The sequence below is a fragment of the Sus scrofa genome, chromosome X, assembly GCF_054392235.1.
Source record: "Sus scrofa isolate SSC_HxYL_T2T_F1_AM1 chromosome X, Sscrofa_HxYL_maternal_Yorkshire_Landrace_v2.0, whole genome shotgun sequence".
NCBI lineage: Eukaryota > Metazoa > Chordata > Mammalia > Artiodactyla > Suidae > Sus > Sus scrofa.
This window is the reverse complement of record NC_139401.1, coordinates 53156918-53179138: the sequence shown is the minus strand read 5'-3', so window position 1 is coordinate 53179138 and position 22221 is coordinate 53156918. Positions and strand designations below refer to the sequence as shown.

The 22221-nt window shown below is 37.4% G+C and overlaps 1 pseudogene; it reads left to right on the top strand.

Annotated features, from left to right (window-relative positions):
* The first annotated feature begins 8886 nt into the window (after positions 1–8886).
* Positions 8887–9634, top strand: LOC146394625 (N-alpha-acetyltransferase 50 pseudogene; annotated as a pseudogene).
* Positions 9635–22221: the final 12587 nt, after the last annotated feature.

The window sequence follows — 22221 nt, the reverse complement described above, 5'->3', positions numbered from 1 at the left end:
GGTATATGATCTTTTATATATATTGTTGGGTTTGGGTGGCTAAAATGTTGTTGAGAATTTTTGAGTCTATATTCATCGAAGATATTGGCCTATACTTTTCTTTTTTTGGTAGTATCTGTTTGATTTTGGTATTAGAGTAATGGTGGCATCATTGAATGTCTTTGGTAGTGTTCCTTCTTCTTCACCTTTTTGGAAAAATTTAAGGAGAATGGGTATGAGTTCCTCATTGTATGTTTGTACACTTCACCTGTTAAGCCATCTGGTCCTGGACTTTTCTTTGTAGGGGCAAATAAAAACACTTTTTAACTACGATTTCATTTCAAGTGATTGGTCTGCTACATTGATATATTTCTTCTTGATTCAGTTTTGGCAGGCTGTAAGATTCTAGAAAGTTGTCCATTTCTTCTAGGTTGTCAGAATTATTGGTATACCATTGTTCATATCATGCTCACATGATTTTTTGGATTTCTGTAGTATCTGTTGTGACTTCTCCTTTTTTATTTCTTTATTTTGTTTATTTGGGTTTTTTTCTCTCCTTCTCTTGGTGAGTCTAACCAGAGATGTATCAATTTTGCTTACATTTTCAAATAAGCGGCTCTTGGTTTTATTGATTTTTTCTATTGTTTTTTTAATCTCTATTTTATTGATTTCCTCTTTGATCTTTATGATTTCCTTCCTTCTGCTGTCTTTAGGTGTCGTTTGGTCTTCTCTTTCTAATCCATTTCGGTGGTGGGTTAAGTTGTCAACTTGAGATTTTTCTTCTTTTTTGAGGAAGGCCTGTATTGCTATGAACATCCCTCCAAGCACTGCTTTTGCAGCATCCCATACATTTTGAGTGGTTGTGTCTTCATTATCATTTGTCTCAAGGTAGTTTTTAATTTCCTTCTTGTTGTCCTCATTGACCCCTTGGTTTTTCAGTAGCATGTTGTTTAGTCTCCATGTAGTAGGTTTTTCCTCATTTCTTTTCCTGTGGTTGATTTCTAGTTTCATGCCATTGTGGTCAGAGAAGATACTTGAAATAATTTCTATACTCAAATTTGTTGAGGTTAGCTTTCTGCCCCAGTATGTGATCAATCCTTGATAATATTCCATGTGCACTTGAGAAGAATATGTAGTCTGGGTTTTTTGGAGGTAACATCCTGATAATGTTGATTAAGTCTAACTTTTTTATTGTGCCATTTAGGATTTCCATTGCCTTATTGAATATCTGTCTAGAGGATCTGTCCATTGATGTCAGTGGGGTGTTATAAACTCCTATTATGATTGTATTTCCATCAATTTCTCCTTTTATGTCTGTTAGTTTCATCATAGGTATCTGGGTGATCGTGTATTAGGGTCAAATATTTTGATGTTTATAATATTCTCTTCTTGAATGGATCCTTTTACCATTAAATAGTGTCATTTTTGACTTTCTTTATGGCCTTCATTTTAAAGACTCTTTTGTCTGGTATGAGTATCACAACTCCTGGTTTCCTATCTTGTCCATTGGCATAAAATATATTTCCCCATCCCCTCACATTCAATCTATGTGTCCCTTGCCTTAAGGTGAGTCTCTTGTAGACTGCAGATTGTAGGTTTTTGCTTTTTTACTCAATCTGCCATTTTGTGTCTTTTGATTGGAGCATTCCATCTATTGACAGTTAAGGTAATTGTTAATAGACATGTATCTTCTGCCATTTTAATCCTCATTTTCCATTTCATTCTATGTTTTTTTTTTGTTCCTTTCTCTTTTTGGGGGGGAGTTGAATGATTTCAATTAATTTTGTGCTTGTGTACTTCTATTGTTTTGTGAATGTAATGTTTTGTTTTGATTTGTGGTTGCCCTCTTTTTAAAGTATGTTAACTTCTTCCTATACCTGCTTGCTTTAGCATGATAGTTATATAGGCTAAAACACATTATTTAAAGAAAAAGAACCTGCATTTTCTTACTTTCCTTCTACACATTCTATGATTTTGAAGTCCTTTTTTAACATATTCATGTTTGTCCTTTTACTGTTCCTTGTATTTATCATTGTTTTATACTAGTCTTTTTTCCACTTTTAGATCTGTGTGGTGGTTTATTTAAGTGATTGCTTTCCAATGGTTTCCTCCATCCTAATTCTTCTTACTTTTTTTAAATTTAGAGAAGCCCTTTCAGTATTTCTTTTAGAATGGGTTTGGTATTGCTGTACTCTTTTAGCTTTTGTTTTTGGAGAAATTCTTTATTTCTCTTTTTATTTTAAATATTTATTCTTGCTGGATAGACTATTTTAGGCTGCAAATTTTTTCCTTTCAGAAAGTTAAATATATCTTGCCACTACCTTCTGGGGTATAGGGTTTCTGTAGAGAAATCAGGTGATAGCCTTATGGGGAGTTCTTTTATAATTAATGCTTTGCTTTTCTCTTGCTGCCTTTAGAATCCTCTCTTTATCTCTAACTTTGGCATTTATATTATGTCTTGGTGTGGGCCTCTTTGGGTTGAACTTGTTTGGGGCCCTCTCTCCTTCCTATATCTTGATGTCAGTATCCTTTAGATTTGGAAAGTTTTCAGACATAATTTTTCAAATATATTTTCAATTCCCTTTTGTGTTTCTTCTCCTTCTGGAATTCCTGTTAAGCATATATTGGCCTGCTTTATATTATCCCATAGATCTTTTATGTTGCTTTCATGTTTTTTCATTTGGTTTTTTATATGCTGTCCTGATTGGGTGATTTCCATTATTCTATCTTGCAAGTCACTCATTTCATTCCTCTGCATTATTCACTCTGCTCTTAATTTCTTTAGCTCAGTTTGCATCTCTGCAAATGAATTTTCTTTTTTTTTCTTTTTTTTGTCTTTTTGCTATTTCTTGGGCTGCTCCCGCGGCATATGGAGGTTCCCAGGCTAGGGGTCCAATCAGAGCTGTAGCCACCGGCCTATGCCAGAGCCACAGCAACGCGGGATCCGAGCCGCATCTGCAACCTACACCACAGCTCATGGCAACGCCGGATCCTTAACCCACTGAGCAAGGGCAGGGACCGAACCCGCAACCTCATGGTTCCTAGTCAGATTCATTAACCACTGCGCCACGACAGGAACTCCTGCAAATGAATTTTCTAATTTTTCTATGTTCCTCCTTGTATTATCTATTTCGTTTCTATAGGAATCTGCATTACTGTTCCTATCTCCTCTTAATTCCTTGATGTTCAGCTTTAATTCCTTCAGCATTTTCACTATCTCCCTTTTGAACTCAATGTCTGTCAGACTGCAGAAGTCTGTTTCATTGTTTGGTGCTTCAGGTGAATTCCTCTGTTATTTTAACTGAGAATGGTTCCTAACCTTCCTCAACTTGCTTATGAGTTTATAGAAGCCAGACGGTAGTCTTGAAGGGCTACTTCTATGCAAGAGCACCCCTTTGTATTTTGTGGGGGGTTACTATATATTTTTGTTGTGGGAGTTTGGCTATTTGCTATCTCTTTCTTTGGTGTGAGCAGGCTGTTATACCCAGGGTGCTGAGTGTGTTTTCAGGGAGAATGAGGCAATGGTTAGGGCTAGTAGTCAGTACCTGGTTATTGGGCTCTTAAAAGCAGCAAGGGCCTGCAGGAAGGTGGCACAGGCTATTCCTAGCTGCAGAGCCCTGGGAAGTAGTAATGGGCCTTAAGCAGACTTATAAGGTGCCCAGAGTATTTGGCAATGGCAGCAGCAGGGTGTGTGAGTTCCCAGGGGAGTAAGAGCAACAATAGGTAATGTTTGATAGTGATGCCTTCCTCTGAGGTATTTGGGGCTGCAAGTGGTGCCTCTATGGGAACCCTTAATGGTAGTGGGCCATGACCACCTCTGGAGTCAGTGATAACCGCAGTGGTTTGTCCCTGCCACCTGTAGACCACCAAAGAAGTACCCTGTCTCATCTAGCCCAGATAGAAAGTGCTGCACAGGCTTCTCCTAGTTTTAGAATCCTGGAAAATGGTAGTTATCAAGAATATGGTCACTGCCCAGAGCATTTGGCTGTGGCAGCAGCAGGCCTGGTGTGATCCCAGGGGTGCAAGAGCAACAACCGGTAGTGTTTGTTCATAATTCCCTCCTCTCTGGTGCACTCTGAAGTGATTAGGGTTGCAAGTGGTGCCTGTTCATGGACCCCTAGTGGTGGTGGCCATGTCCACCTCTGGAGTCAGAGATAACTGTGGTGGTTTTCCCCTGATACCTATAGACCATGCAAGAAACACCCCATCCCACTTAGCCCACACAGGAGTTGCTGTACAAGCTGCTCCTAGTTGTAGGTTCTGGGAATGGACAGTGATCAAGCATCTGAGCGCTGCCCAGAGCTTTTGGCAGTGGCAACAGCAGGGAAGGTGTGTTCCCAGGGGGGTTTTGCTTGGTTGCAATGCACTTTTTTTTTTTTTTTTTTTTTTTTTTGCTGACCCCTGAGATGAGTAGAGCTACGGGTGGAGCCCACTCACAGGACCCCAGTGGTGGCAGGCCACAGTTCCCTCTGGTCTTCAAGATGACCTCCACAGTCTGACCCTACTGCCTGTAGATCACACAAGAGGCACAACATCGCACTTACTTCCCACTGCCCTTAGCCCACACAAAAGGTACCTGGCCACACGTAGCCTGCGCCAGAGGTGCCCTGCCCTCTGAGAGCCCATGAGCACATGTGCCAGGAGATTCCTATAGAGGTCCACCCTTCACGCTTTTGCCCTTCCAAACAATGGCACCTTGCATCTCCTATGGGCCAAGACCTTCTCCCAGGTTCCCTCTGCCATGTCATTCCACTCCCCAGCCCATAGCACACTGCTCCCCAACCCATGCCACACTGCTCCTTAGTCCCTTAAGCTGTCCTCACACAGCCAACCCTGGTCCTCTCCCTGGAACTGACCTCTGGAGCCCTGGTCTCAGCATCCGGGCCCACCCAATCATCTCAGGCTGTGGTGTCCAGGGTGGTGGTGAAGATGATCTGTTCTGTTCTCACTCTACTTTGCCCTCCTCAGTCCAACTGCTGCACTTTTCTTGGCCACTTTGAGGTCCCTCCATCTCAGCTGATCTCCTGGTCAATTAGGTGGTTTCCCAGGGTGTGGGTTCCTTTTCTCTTTCACAGTTCCCTCTCAAGAATGCTAGTCCTGTCCTGATTATCTCTCTCTCTATTTTTCTATTGTTCTGTCCAGTTATGTCAAGAGTTTCTTGCCATTTTTGGAGGCTTAAGTTCCTCTGCCAGAGTTCTATAGATGTTCTGTGCAAATTATTTTACATGTAGATGTGTTTTTTTGATGTGTTTTTGGAAGAAAGTAAGCATGACATCTTACTCCCCTGCCATCTTGATCCTTCTCTCTATATATGTTATGTTTTACCATATATCATGGTAACCACAAACCAAGTATCTAAAATAGATATACACAAAAAAGAGAAAGGAATGCAAACATAATAATAGTCATCAAATCACAACAGAACACAGGAAGAGAAGGGGGAAAAGAACCATAAAACCACCAGAAATCAGTTTTTAAAAGGGCAATAAGTGCATCCCTATTGATAATTGATAATTACTCTAAATGTAAATTAACTAAATGCTCTAGTCAAAAGACATGGAGTGGCTAAATATACTTTTAAAAACCCCATTTCAGATCTAAAGATACACACATACTTAATGTGAGAGAATGGTAAAAGGTATTCCATACAAATGAAAACAAAAAGGAAGCATGAGGAAAAATACTTATATCAGACAAAACAGACTTTTAAACAAAGAGATAAAGGAAGGCATTATGTAGTGATAAAGAAATTACATAGTGACAAATGAAGGCATTATGTAATGACAAAGGAATCAATTCAAGATGATGACAATGGTAAATATATATTCATCCAAAGTAGGGACAGATAAATACATAAAGCAAATGTACGCATACATAAGGAAGAAATTGACAGTAACATAATAGTGGGGGATTTTAACAACCTGCTTGAACCAATGGACAGGTCATGCAGACAGAAAATCTATAAGAAAACACTGGTATTAAATGACACATTAAATCAGTTGGATTTAATTATATATTAAAAAACAAAATTGATAAAACTTGTCAGACTCATCAAGAAAAAAGGCTCAGGGGACCAATATAAGGAATCATAAAAAAAGAGAAAGTACAACCAACTTCCAAAAACAGAAGGGATCATAAAAATAACTGTGAACTATATCTAATCACTTGGGATGAATATGATGGGGGATAATGTGAAAATAAAGAATGTGTGTGTATATATATGTATGTGTATATATATACATACGTATGTATATATATGTATGTATACATACATAATGTGAAAATAAAGAATGTGTGTGTGTGTGTGTGTGTGTATAACTGGGGCACTTTCCTGCACAGCAGAAATTGACAGAACATTGTAAATCAATATAATAAAAAAATTTCAAAAGAAAAAATAACTATGAATAATTATGCCCCTATAAAATGGACAGTATAGAATAAATATATAATTTCTAGAAAAGTAAAATCTCCCAACTGAATCAGGAAGGATTAGATTTTATGAACAGACTGGTTACCAATAATGACATTGAATAAGTAATTTAGAAAACCTCTGGGAGTTCCTGCCATGGCTCAGCGATTAATGAACCCAACTAGTATCCATGAGGATGCGGGTTCAATCCCTGGCCTCACTCAGTGGGTTAAGGATCCAGCCTTGCCATGACTCGTGGTGTAGGTCTCAGACATGGCTCAGATCCCACGTAGTTGTGGCTGTGATATAGGCCAGCAGCTACAGCTCCGATTCTAACCCTAGCTTGGGAGCCTCTATATGCCATGGGTGTGGCCCTAAAGACATAAATAAATAAATAATCTCTAATGAAGTCTGAGATCAAATGGTTTCACAGCTGAATTTTACCAAACATTCGAAGAATTAATGCCTAGCCTTCTGAAACTATTCCAAAAAACTGAAGAGTGAGAAATGTTTCCAAACTCATTGTACAAGGCCAATATCTTCCTGATACCAAAACCAAACAAAGACACCACCAAAAAAAATTACATGGCACTATCTCTGATAGACATGGATGCAAAAACATCAATTACCAAACCAAATTCAAAAATACATTAAAAGTATCATATACCATGATCATCTGGGATTTATTTCAAGGATACAAGAATATTTTTATTATCCATAAATTAATTCATGTAATACACCACATTAAAAAATTGAAGAGTTAAAAATCACATAATCATATAAATATATTATGCAGAAAAAGCTTTTGACAGAATTTAACATTCATTCATAAAAAAAAAACTTCCCATCAAAGTGGATATAGAAAAACAATAGCTCAGCAAAATAAAGGCCATATATGTCAAAACAATAGCCAAAATCAGACTCAACCATGAAAAGCTGAAAATATTTCATTCTAAGATCTGGAACAACAAAAGGATGTCCACTCTTGCCACTTTTATTCAACATAGTGTTGAAAGTCCTATCCACAACAATCAGATAAGAACAAAAAATGAAACACCTTATTATATATGGAAAATACTAAAGAACTCACTGAAAAACTGTTGACTCATTGATGAATTCAATAAAGTTGAAGGATACAAAGTTAATATACAGAAATCCATTGTGTTTTACACACTAATAATCAGAAAGAGAAATTAAGAAAATTTTATTTATAATTGCATTAAAAACAGGAAGGGAACTATCAACATGATACATATTTCTGCTGAATGGAAGAAGGTATTTGCAAATGATATGCTGAATATGTTGTTAATATCCAAAATATATGGGAGTTCCCATTGTGGCTCAATGGTAACTAACCCGACCAGTATCCATGAGGACGCAGGTTTGATCCCTGGCCTTGCTCAGTTGGTTAAGGATATGGCATTGCCATGAGCTCTGGTGTAGGTCACAAATGTGGCTTGGATCCCATGTTGCTTGGCCATGGTTTAGGCCAGCAGCTGTAGCTCCAATGCAACCCTTAGCCTGGGAACTTCCATATGCCATGGGTGCAGCCCTAAATATATAAAAATATGTGTGTGTGTGTGTGTGTGTGTAAATTATGCAATGCAATATCATAGAAAGAAAACACGCTTATTAAAGAATGGGCATAAGACATGAAGAGAAACTACCAAAAATGACATACAGATGGCAAACAAGTGCATGAAATGTTGTTCAACATGACTAATCATCAGGGAAATACAAATCAAAACTGTAATGAGATATCACCTCATGCCTATCAGAATGATTACTATCAAAATGAAAAATAATAAGTGTTGGTGAGGACGTGCAGAAAAGAGAACTCTCATGAACTGTTAGTGGGAATATGAATTGGTTAGGCACTCTGAGATTCCTCAAAAAATTAAAAAGAGATTACCATATGATCCAGCAATTCAACTTCTGGATATTCCCCCAAATAAAACAAAAATGCTAATTGGAAAAGATATTCCCATTCTTATGTTCATTGTGGCATCATTTACAATAGCCAGCCCATAGAAGCAACTTGTGTTTATTGAGAGATAAATGGATAAGATAGTTGTTGTATATGTATATGCAACTGAATAATACTCAGTCATAAATATGAAATAAAATCTTACCATTTGAGACAACATGGATGGACCTAGAGGATGTTTTGCCAAGTGAAATTAGTCTAACAAAGACAAATATTAGGATTTCACTTACATGTGGAATCTAAAAAAAACAACAACACAAAAAACAAAACAAATGAGCAGGTTTTAAAAAAACAGAAGCAGGCTTATAGATTTAAAGAAAAAAAGTGTGCTTGGCAGAGAGGAAGGCTGTGGGAAAAGAATTGAAATAGGTGAGGGAGATTCAAAGGTATAAACTTAGATTTATAAAATAGACAGCACGGCGGCGGGTCTGGCAGCTTGAAGCGGGCAGGAGGCGGCTGCCCCATGTGCACGTGTGGAGAAGCGGCGACCCCCGCACGCTGGAGTGTCAAGGCCTCCGTCACCAGTTCAGCTCCTTGCCCTAGGCGAGGAGGTTGGCTTGTGGGGTTGAGTGGCCCCAGCTGAAGGCACGGAGAGCTCAGGGACTGACAACAGTGTTGATGTCAGTGGTAACAACGGCCACAGCAGGCAGGGAAGATGAAAGGCCGGATAGACCAGGAGATGTGATACCACGCAGTATTAAACAGTTGAAGAGACTAAAACCAGTCATCTTTCCAGTCAGCTACAATGACAAGTTCAACAAGGATGTGCTGGAGGTTGGCGAGCTAGCAAAACTTGCCTATTTCAATGATATTGCAGTAGGTGCATGTACTATAGGGTGGATCATCCACAGAATCAAAAGACTTTACATCATGAAACTAGGATGTCTGGCTCCATACCAAAAGCTAGGAATAGGAACTAAAATGTTAAATCATGTCTTAAACATCTGTGGAAAAGATGGCACTTTTGACAACATCTATCTGCATGTCCAGATCAGCAATGAATCTGCAATTGACTTCTACAGAAAGTTTGGCTTTGAGATTATTGAGACAGAACTGCTATAAGAGGATAGAGCCCACAGATGCTCACGTACTGCAGAAAAACCTCAAAGTCCCTTCTTGCCAGAAGGCAGATGTTCAAAAGACAGACAACTAAACAAGTTACAGACCAACTTTCTTGCACTTGCTTGTCACCAAATAAAAGAGAAACCCATTGATTTTTCCCTCCCCCCTTTCTTTTAAAGCTTTCCTCCTTCCTTGTTTTCTTTTTCCTCCTTTCAAAACTTCTTTTTCCTATAAAGTTTTTTACTTTTAAGGACTTATTAATCATGTTTGGATTGTTTTAGTTTTTTTTAATTTTTGTGAGGTGGTTTGATTGTAAGAAGGAAAAGGTAGAAATCTGTTTAGTTTCACAGTTAAGATATATGGTCCCAAAATTTGGGTGTTAATTTCAATATTTTATTAGCTTTTTTTAAAAATAGCATCTTGCTTTCACATTGAAGGGCAGAGCCTACAAATACTGTATATTTCAAAAGATAAAAAGGAGCAGCAGCAATATCTTGTTCTCTAATTCATAGACAAGTTTTATGTGTTCGTGGTAATTTGGGTTTTTCAAGAGTTTGTGGGATGCTAATCCCACAACTAATACATTGCCTTCACTCCACCTTTTGTCCTTCTGAGTATTATCTCAGGAGTTGGATGACTGTTATCCTTGTAAGAAATACTAAGCTTATTTGTTCTGTAAAGCAGTTATTTCCTCCTTGTTACTGGTGACTAAAGGTGGGTTGGACAGTTTGAGTACATAGTATTAGCTATACTTTGCTCTCATATTTGAGTTAAACTGCTTTTTAGCTAATGAATGGGCTGGGTGATGGCAGGTTTATTTTTTCCTGCTGTTGATTGTTATTAGTGGCATTATCTTTTAGAGTGTGGGCTGGTGAGATTAAAGTTTTTTACTTGCCCAGCTAGAGACGTGGCCTTTAACTGACCTAAAGAGGTTTGTTGTGATTTTTTTCTCCTGCCTTTCTTCTTCAGTAAACCCACATGAGTTAATTTAATCTTAAAATTAGAGTTGATGAAAATACGATACCTTTTAAAATTGCACCTCAAAAAATCAAACATCTCAGAATACACCTGACCAAGGAGGTAAAGGACCTATATGCCGAGAACTGTAAAAATTTAATCAAAGAAATCAAAGAAGATGTAAAGAAATGGAAAGATATTCCATGTTCCTGGATTGGAAAAATCAATATTGAGAAAATGGACATCCTACCCAAAGCAATCTACAGATTCAATGCAATCCCTATCAAATTACCCATGACATTTTTCACAGAACTAGAACAAACAATCCAAACATTTATAGGGAACCACAAAAGACCCAGAATCGCCAAAGCAATCCCAAGGAACAAAAACCAAGCAGGAGGCATCACTCTCCCAGACTTCAAGAAATACTACAAAGCCACAGTCATCAAAACAGTGTGGTACTGGTATCAAAACAGACAGACAGACCAATGGAACAGAAGAGAGAACCCAGAAATAAACCCTGACACCCATGGTCCATTAATCTTTGACAAGGGAGGCAAGAACATAAAATGGGAAAAAGAAAGTCTATTCAGCAAGCCTTGCTGGGAAACCTGGACAGCTGCATGCAAAGCAATGAAACTAGAACACACCCTCACACCATGCACAAAATGAAACTCCAAATGGCTGAAAGACTTAAATATACGACAGGACACCATCAAAATCCTCGAAGAAAACATAGGCAAAACACTCTCTGACATCAACCTCATGAATATTTTCTCAGGTCAGTCTCCCAAAGCAATAGAAATTAGAGCAAAATAAACAATTGGGACCTCATCAAACTGAAAAGCTTTTGCACAGCAAAGGAAACCCAAAAGAAAACAAAAGACAACTTCCAGAATGGGAGAAAATAGTTTCAAATGATGCAACCGACAAGGGCTTAATCTCTAGAATATATAAACAACTTATACAACCCAAAAGCAAAAGAGCCAATCAATCCATGGAAAAATGGGCAAAAGACCTGAATAGACATTTCTCCAAAGAAGATATACAGATGGCCAGCAAACACATGAAAAAATGCTCAACATCGCTGATTATAAGAGAAATGCAAATCAAAACTACCATGAGATACCACCTCACACCAGTCAGAATGGCCACCATTAATGAGTCCACAAATAACAAGTGCTGGAGGGGTTGTGGAGAAAAGGGAACCCTCCTGCACTGCTGGTGGGAATGTCAACTGGTACAGCCACTATGGAGAACAGTTTGGAGATACCTTAGAAATCTACATATAGAACTTCCATATGACCCTGCAATCCCACTCTTGGGCATCTATCCGGACAAAACTCTACTTAAAAGAGACACATGCACCCACATGTTCATTGCAGCCCTATTCACAATAGCCAGGACATGGAAACAACCCAAATGTCCATCAACAGATGATGGGATTTGGAAGATGTGGTGTATACATACACAATGGAATACTACTCAGCCATAAAAAAGGATGACATAATGCCATTTGCAGCAACATGGATGGAACTAGAGACTCTCATCCTGAGTAAAATGAGCCAGAAAGACAAAGACAGATACCATATGATATCACTTATAACTGGAATCTAATATCCAGCACAAATGAACACCTCCTCAGAAAAGAAAATCATGGACTTGGAGAAGAGACTTGTGGCTGCCTGATGGGAGGGGGAGGGAGTGGGAGGGATCGGGAGCTTGGGCTTATCAGACACAACTTAGAATAGATTTACAAGGAGATCCTGCTGAGTAGCATTGAGAACTTTGTCTAGCTACTCATGTTGCAACAGAACAAAGGGTGAAGAAAAAAATGTAATTGTAATGTATACATGTAAGGATAACTTGATCCCCTTGCTGTACAGTGGCAAAAAAAATAAAAAATAAAAAATAAAAAATAAATAAAATCTCATATGCTGAAAAAATAAATGGAGTTGATGTCCTTATAGATCAATGCCCCTAAAAAAACCTGAAGCAGGTGTTGTCTCTTGGACGTATTAAAAAATACTTAAAGGAAACTTAAACATAATTGTGGCACAATAAATGCATTTAATGTCAGCTAATGCAGGCTATTAAAAGGTTGGCCACTGAGCATTTGATTTTATATGGAAGAATATCTAGACAGTATTTTTGAAAATAACATAGCTGTGCTATTGCTTATCTGTTGGAGGACATCCAGATTTGCTTATATTCCATGCCTATGATAATGAGTTTAAGGATTTGGGTGAGGGGAAATTGTTAAACATATTGCTTCTATTCTTCGAAAAGTAGAATGCAAATGTCATTGTGACCTCCTCTACTGACAGGACTGGTTTATGCCAGATGATTTTCTGGCACATAGAGAGTGGCTCTGACAGGTCGATAACTTTTTGTAAGATAGAAGACATATGAAATGTTCATGTTTTTCCTCCATAATCCCATCTCCAATATTAAAATTTTTCTAAACTGCCAGTACTGGTTGCCCAATAAATGTTTTCATTAGACTTAAAAACAATGCACAGAGCTTGAATTTTCCATCATTTAACTTTAAAAGGAAGATTGATTCTTAATATAAATATAAATTCTTAATATAAATTATTAATATAAATATAAACTTTTCTGCATATAAATTCTGGCAGAAAAATCTCATCTCTCCAGATATGTTGAATGACAAAATTATTTTACGCAATGTCCATGCACGTCTTATAATATTAAGTTCCTATTTTGAGAATGTGAAAATACAAAGTACAATAAACTACAGCAGTCTTAGCTGAGTGCCAAGAATAATATAGAAAAGGAAGATAGTTGATGAATGAGTTTATAGGGTTCTAATCTTAAGATAGTAAAAATGTAGAAAGACCATGCTAGATTCTTGGCTATCATTTTCTTAAGCAATCCAAATCTATGCTAGAATAAAAGTTTAACATTAAGCACCTTTACCTTCACTGATAAGCTTCAGCTTGCTCTTGCTAAGAGAAGAGTGCTTGAGTTGCAGAAGGCATAATTGGTTTGATGAATTCAGCCTTTTTGTAAACTTCATATATCAAAATAGATTTTGATGTGTAAATAAGTTTTGTGAGATGACAATCCCGCTATTTCTATAATCATTTCACCTGGACTATCTAATCAGTCCTATGAATGTATCCCTAAAATGTGGTTATTGAAATCCAAATAGCTGCCTCATGACAATTAAGTACATATTATTTATGGAGGGATAAATATTAAATTTTGAATTGCATGTGTAGGCTCCCTATCATCTTAGTGGTTCTTTTCCCACACTAGTCATTGATTTTAACCTACATCATAAATGTTTGTAAATGGTGGATTGTCCTACATCAAACATATTAAATAATTACATCCATTTATGGAGGAGGTGGATGTAGAAGAGGTAGAATCTGGGCACTGGTTCATGTGCCTATGAGTCAGTAAAGACTGAAACAATGTCCCATGTTTAGCTGGTTATTTTGAAATATGATAAAAACTATCATTGAGGTAAAACAATTCTATTAACTGGAATATCACAAAATATACCCACCATATTTTTCAGGACTTTTTTTTCTTTGGAGCAAATTGGTTAAAATTATACTGCATGATAATTGCAGGTTCTAAAGAAAAGAATCTGCAGAGAAATCTATGCAATATATAATTTGTCCAGATTAATTTTCATTTGGGGAAAGAAGTTCTGAAATATCCTCAAAACAGTTTACTTATCAATTGAAAGACCTCCAAAAATAGAACTATTGAAAAACTGGTATGTGGGGTGGAAAAAAAAAGCTCCCTCAGTTTTTTGAAAGTAATGACTTTAAAAATACTTAAATAGCTAAGATTTAAACTTGCTGATTTTAACATTGCTTTTACATCTGAAATAAACTTGTACAATGTTCTGATAGTTAATATATATATATATATATATATATATATATATATATATATATATATACACAAACACAAGTCATTGAGGTATAACATAGAGCACAGGGAATATAGTCAATAATATGTGAGAGGGAGAAAGATGGTGGAGTAGTAGGAAGTGAGGCTGACTGACTCCAACAAATACATTGAGAATGCATCTGTATATGGAACTATTCACACAGAAAATTTGCTAAATGCTGACAAAAATTCTGACAGAGCAAGAAAAACTTCAAAAAATGGAATAGGACAAAATCAAGAAGAAAAAGAAGAGGAAAAGAGGAAAATGGGACATGACCACTAGAAGGGACCTAGAAAGAGGAAAAGCTCCTGCACTCTGGGAGGTTCCCCCACCAGCAAGAACTGTATTCTGAAAACTATAAGCACTGATGAAAGAAATCAAAGATGACACAAACAGATGGAAAAATATACCATTCTCTTGGATTGGAACAATAACTATTATCAAAATGTACTTCCAAGGCAATCTACATATGCAATGCAATCCCTATCAAATTACCAAGGACATTCTTCACAGAACTAGAAAAATATATTTTAGAATGTGTATGAAACTCAAAAGACCCTAAATAGCCAAAGAAATATTGAAAAGAAAAAACAGAACTGGAAGAATCAGGCTCCCTGACTTCAGACTATATTACAAAGCAACAGTGGTCAAAACAGTATGGTACTGGCACAGAAACAGAACTATAGATCAATGGAACAGGATAGAAAGCCCAGAAATAAAACCAAGCACCTATGGTCAACTGATGTATGACAAAGAAAACAAGAACATACATATGCTGTCTACAAGACACCTACTTTAATTCTAGAGACACATACAAACTGAAAGTGAGAAGATGGAAGAAGATATTCCATGCAAACAGAAATCAAAAGAGAGCTGGAGGGAGTTCCCACTGTAGCTCAGTGGGTTACAAACCAGAATAGTATCTGTGGGGATTCAGGTTCAATCCCTGGCCTCCCTCAGCAGGTTAAGTATCTGGCATTGCAGTGAGCTGTGCTGTAGGTTGCAGATGTGTCTTGGATAACATGTTGCTGAGGCTATGGTATAGGCTAACACCTACAGCTCTGATTTGATACCTAGCATGGTAACTTCCATATGCCACATGTGTGGCCCTAAAAAAGAAAAAGGAAAAGAACAAAAAAAGAAAGCCAGAGTAGTCATAGTCATATAAGACAAAATTGATTTTCAAATAAAGATGATTACAAGAGACAAAGTAGGTCATTACATAATGACCAAGAAGCATCAATCCAAGAAGATATAACAATTGTGTGTTATATATATATAGGCACTCCAAAATAAGAGATTCAGATTATATAAGGCAAATCCTTACAGCCATTAAAGGAGAAATTGACAATAAGCAATAATAGTGGGTGAGTTTACCACTCCACATACAGCAATGGACAGATCATCCAGACAGAAAACCAATAAGGAAACACAGGCCTCAAATGATGCATTAGTCCAGATGGACTTAAATGACATTTATACAACATTCTCTCTGAAAGCAGGAGAATATACATTCTTCTCAGGCACACACAACACTCTCCAGGATAGATCACATACTGGGCCACAAATCAAGCCTCAGTAAATTTAAGAAAATTGAAATCACCTCAAACATTTTCTCTGACCACACGGCTATAAGGACAGAAATCAATAACAAGAAATAAACTGCAGAAAATACAAACACGTGAAGACTAAACAACCAATAAAGAAATCAAAAAAGAAATTTTTTAAATACCTAGAGACAAATGAAAACACAATGATCCAAAACCTATATGATGTTTGAAAATCAGTTCCAAGAGGGAGATTTATAGCAATACAAGTTTACTTCAGGAAACAAGAAAAATCTCAAATAAACAACCTAACCTTATACCTAAGGCCACTAGAGAAATAACAAACAAAACTCAGAGTTAGGTGAAGGAAAGAAATCATAAAAATCAAGACAGAAATAAATAAAATAGAAATGAAGACAACAATATAAAAGATCAATGAAACTCAAAGCTGGTCCTTTGAAACGATTAACAAAATAAATCATTATGAAAATAACGGAGAGGGCTCTAATCAATAAAATTAGAAATGAAAAAGGAGAAATGTCTATTCAGGTCTTTTGCCCACTTTGTCAATTGGGTTGTTGGCTTTTTTGCTGTTGAGTTGTATAAGTTGTTTATATATTTTAGAGATTAGGCCCTTGTAAGTTGAATCATTTGAAACTATTTTCTCCCATTCTGTCTTTTATATATATATAAAAGATTTTAAAAAAGAAAAGAAAAAGGAGAATTTACAACAGACATCACAGAAATACAAAAGGTGTAAGAGGGAGTTCCAGTCATGGCTCTGTGATTAATGGATCCAACTAGGAACCATGAGGTTGTGGGTTTGATCCCTGGCCTCATTCAGGGGGATAAGGATCTGGCATTGCCTTGAGCTGTGGTGTAGGTTGCAGACATGGCTTGGATCCTGCTTTGCTGTGGCTCTGGTGTAGGCTGGCGGCTACAGCTCCAACTAGACCTCTAGCCTGGGAACCTCCATATGCCATGGGTATGGCCCTAGAAAAGGCAAAAGGCAAAAGGCAAAAAAAAAAAAAAAAAAAGATATAAGGTACTAACTAGTACAAGCAACAATAATGCCAATAAAATAGCCAACCTAGGAGAAATAGAAAAATTCTTGGAATGATACAATCTTCTAAGTCTGAACTAGGAAGAAATAGAAAATATAAATAGACCAATCAAAAATACTGAAATTGAAAATGTGATTCTAAAACTTCCAACAAACAAAAGTCCAGGACAAGATGGATTCACAGGCAAATTCTATTAAATGTTTAGAGATGAGTTAAGAGACTTCTGAAACTACTCAAAAAGCTGCAGATGAAGAAATACTCCAGACTCATTCTATGAGGCCACCATAAACCTGATAATAAAACCAGACAAAGACGTCTCAAAAAGGGAAATTACAGGCCAATAAAACTGATGAATATAGATGCAAATTTCCTCAACAAAATACCAGCAAACTGAGTCCAACTATACATTAAAAGGATTATATACCATCATCAAGTGTAATTTATCCTAGCGAAGCAAGGATTTTTCAGTATCCACAAGTCAGATTAAGAACCCAACATAGGAGTTCCCGTAGTGGCGCAGTGGTTAACGAATCCGACTAGGAACCATGAGGTTGCGGGTTCGGTCCCTGCCCTTGCTAAGTGGGTTAATGATCCGGCGTTGCCTTGAGCTGTGGTGTAGGTTGCAGACGCGGCTCGGATCCCGCGTTGCTGTGGCTCTGGCGTAGGCCGGTGGCTACAGCTCCGATTCGACCCCTAGCCTGGGAACCTCCATATGCCGTGGGAGCGGCCCAAGGAATAGCAAAAAGGCAAAAAAAAAAAAAAACCCAGCATAGTGTCCATGAGGATATGGATTTGATCCCTGGACTCACTCAGTGTGTTAAGGATCAGAGGTTGCCACGAGCTAAAGTGTAGGTTGAAGATGTTGCTCAGATCTGGCTTTGCTGTGACTGTGGTGTATGTTGGCAGCTGCAGCTCTAATTCAGCCCCAGCCCATGAACATCCATATGCCACAAGTGAAGCTGGAAAAAAAGTCTGCAAATCAGTGTGATACACACACTAACACACTAAAAAGTTGAAGAATAAAAAACCATCACAACAGATGTGGAAAAAGCTTTCGACAAAATTCACCACCCATTTATGATAAAAACCCCTCCAGAATGTGGGCGTAGAGGGAACCTACCTCAACAAAACAAAGGCCCTATATGACAAACCCACAGATAACATCATTCTTCAACTGTGAAAAGCTGAAAATTTTTGCACTAAGATTAAGGACAAGCCAAGCCTGTCCACTCTTGAAACCTTTATTCAACATAATTTTGGAAGTTCTATCCACAGCAATCAGAGAAAAAAAAAAGACAAATAAATGTAATCCAAGTGATATCAAGATGTCAACGGAGTAGCAGGTGGAGTTCACCTTCTTCCACAAACACATTTTTTAAAAATCTACATGAAGTATGATCCTCACAGAACATCTACTGAATGCTGACAGAATACCTCAGACTATCAAAAAGGGCAATAAACCCTCCACATAACTAAAAAGGAAAAAAAGTAGAGAAGAGAGAAAAAGGAATCAGGATGGGACCAGAACTCATGACAGGGAGCTGTGAAAGAAGAAAGGAATCCACACACTGGGAGGCCACCTAACTGGCAGGAAGGAAAGCCAGGACAGAGGGGAAGCCACCATCTCAGAGAAAAGCACAATAGCAGATCTGAGGCAGGTAAAGCAGAGAGAGAGAGAGAGAGAAAAACGATTCATACTACTGCCTGGGGCTCTGCAGCCTGAAACACTAAGGCCAGAGTTGGATGCTGAGGCTCAAGTTTTAGAAGTCAATTCCAGGGAGAGGAGGAGGTTTGGATGTGTGGAAACAGTCTGAAGGGAATAAGGGATTAGTGTCCCATAGCCAAGGGAGCATGGAAGGAAGCCTGGGCCCTACACAGAATCACTGTTGTGAATGGTGAGGGTAGGAGGTGTTACCACCATAGGAACTTCTCTCTGTACACATGTGCTAGTTTTCACATGGCAGTGTGCCTATTGAACAATCTACAGTTGGGGTGTGCAAAGCACACCACAGCCTTCTCAGACTCCCAGTGGTAATGGGCCGTAATTACTAAGGTTCCTGTAGCCAAGCACCACATGTGGCCCTAGTCACCTCAGGGGTCGCAGCCACAGAAAGCCATTCAACTTAGTCTTGTCCATTGCCCCCACTTTCCTATTAATGCACACTTCCCACCATTCCCAATGGCAAGAATTCTGGACATTGCTCCCATCTCCCTGAGAGTCACCTCTACTATCAAGGGCCCAGCAAACAGGCACCACCTGCAGCAGCCACCTATTGCCCATTATCCCTGGAACTACACACAGGTCATGCACCTGCACATGCCCTATCAAGAGGATAATGGCCTGCACAAACTGAGGTAAAAGACAGCAAGCATCCAAATTAAAGCAGCACTCACAACAATAAAAACAAATAGTAAACCCACACAGGACACTGCTACATATAAATAGACCTCCAAGACTACAATAGATGATTATTTTCCCTAAACTCAGAATAAGAAACATAAAAGCAAAACAGAGAAGCATAGGAGCCATTCCCAATTTTTAAAAAGGAGGGGAATTCTCCTGAATGACCAAACATTGTAACAGAACTTTGCAGTCAAACAGACATCAAATTTTTAAAAAAAAAAGTTATGAAAATACTTATAAAAATACCGAAGGACTTGCTAATGGCTAACAGCTGTAACACACATTACTTTAAAAAGGAACTAAAAACTATAAGAGCCAAGAAAAATGAGAAAATTCATTTGAAGAGACTAAACATGAGTTAACAGCATTGAAAAGCAGAATGAATAGTGCAGAAGAATGAAAAAGTAACTTGGAAAATAACATAATGTAAATCACAAAAAAAAGGACATTAGACAGAAAGCCAAATGACTATCAGGCTAAGCAAGCAGATATATGAATGGGATACCACAACTCAAAACCAAACAAAACTTTCATAAAAACCAAAAACTAGAGGACATAATGATAAAAGGAAATCAGCAAAGCAAAAAGAAAAAAAGAAAGGAATTAAGGAGAAACATTGAATCATCAGGAACATAAGGTTTAAAATGGCAATAAATACATATTTATCAATACTTACCTTAAATATCAATGTGCTGTATGCACTAGTCAAAAGTCATAGAGTGGCAGACTAGATTTAAAAAAAGAGCCTACAATATGTTGCCTACCAGAGACTCCACCTTAGAACAATATGCACATATAAATTAAAAGTGAGTTTGTCAATTTTGTTCACCCTTTCAAAAAACCAACTCTTGCTCTTGTTGATTTTTTCCCTATTGTTTATTGAATCTCTATTTTATTGATTCCTTCCCTAATCTTTATGATTTCCTTCATTCTGCTGACTTTAGGTTTTGTTTGTTCTTTTTCTAATTCTTTTTGGTGATGTGTTAAGATGTTGATTTGAGATTTTTCTTCTTTTTTGAGGAAGGCCTGTATTGCTATGAACTTCCTCCAAGAAATGCTGTTGCAGCTTCCCATAGATTTTGAATGGTTGTGTTTTCAGTATCATTTGTCTCAAAGTATTTTTTTGCATCGACCCATTGGTTTTTTAGTATCATGTTGTTTAGTCTCCATGTAGTCAATGTTTTCTCCTTTCTTTTCCTCTGATTGCTTTCTAGTTTCATGACATTGAGATCAGAAAAGATGCTTGAAATAATTTCTATATTCTTAAATTTGTTGAGGTTAGTTTTGTGCCACAGTATGTGGTCAATCCTTGAGAATGTTCCATGTGCACTTGAAAAGAATGTATATTCTGATTACTATGAAGATAATGTCCTGAAAATATGAATAAAGTCTAACTTTTCTATTTTGTCATTTAGAATCTCTGCTGCCTTATTGATTTTCTGTCTATTGATGTGAGGATCTGTCCATTGATGTGAAAGGGGTATTAAGATCTCCTACTATTATTATATTCCCTTCAATTTCTCCTTTTATGTCTGATAGTATTTCTTGTGCGTATTTGTGTGCTCCTATATTAGGGGCATATGTATTGAAGAGTGTAATATCCTTTTATTGAATGGAACCTTTTATCATTAAATGGTGTCCCTCTTTGTCTTTTTTAAGGCCTTCATTTTAAAGTCTATTTTGTCTGATATGGATATTGCAACTCCCACTTTCCGGACTTTTCCATTTGCATGAAATATCTTTTTCCATCCTCTCACTTACAAATTTTATGTGTTCTTTGCCTTGAAGTGAGTCACTTATAAGCAGCTTGTTTTTTTTATCCAGTCTGACACTCTATGTCTTTTAATTGGAACATTCAGTCCATTTACATTTAAGGTGAATAATGATAGATATGTATTTATTGACATTTAAAACCTTGTTTTCCCTATATCCAATATTCTGTGATAATCTATATGGGAAAAGAATCTGAAAAAGAATGCATGTTTGGAGAGTTCCCATCGTGGCTCAGTGGTTAACGAATCCAACTAGGAACCATGAGGTTGTGGTTCAATCCCTGGCCTTGCTCGGTGGGTTAAGGATCAGGCATTGCCATGAGCTGTGGTGTAGGTTGCAGATGTGGCTCGGATTCCGCGTTGCTGTGGCTCTGGTGTAGGCCAGTGGCTATAGTTCTGATTTGACCCCTAGCCTGGGAACCTCCATATGCCACGAGAGCGGCCCAAGAAAATGGCAAAAAGACCAAAAAAAAGAATGCATGTTTGTACATGGATAATATAATTATTTTATTGTACAGCAGAAATTATCACAACAGTGCAAATCAACTATACGTCAATAAAACTTTTTTAAAAAGGAAGAAAAATAAAACATTGTTTTGCAATTGATTTTATGTTTCTCCTTTATTCCTTTCTTTTTTGTTTTGAAGATATCCTTTTACTTTATCCTTCTGTCTTCTTCTTTTTTGTTTTTGTGAATGTATTGTTTGGTTTTGATTTGTGGTTGCCCTGTTTTTCACATATGTTAACCCCTACCTATATCTGCTTGCTTTAGCGTGATAGTCATATAGGCTCAAACACATTCTTTTAAAAAAAAGTTAAGATTTTCTTATTCTCCTTCCTCACTTTTTATGATTTTGATGTCCTTTTTTACATCTTACTATTTATCATGTGGCTGTTCCTTGTGTTTATTGTTGCTTTTACAAAGAGTTTTTATTTTCTTTTGATCTATGTATTGGCTTATTTAACTGATTACATTCCACTTGTGATTTCCTCCATCTTCTTGTGATTTCCTATATCTTCTTACTTCTTTCCTATTTAGAGGTATACCTTTCAGTACTTCTTTTAGAATGGGTTTAGTATTTGTGTATTCTTTTAGTTTTTGTTTGTAG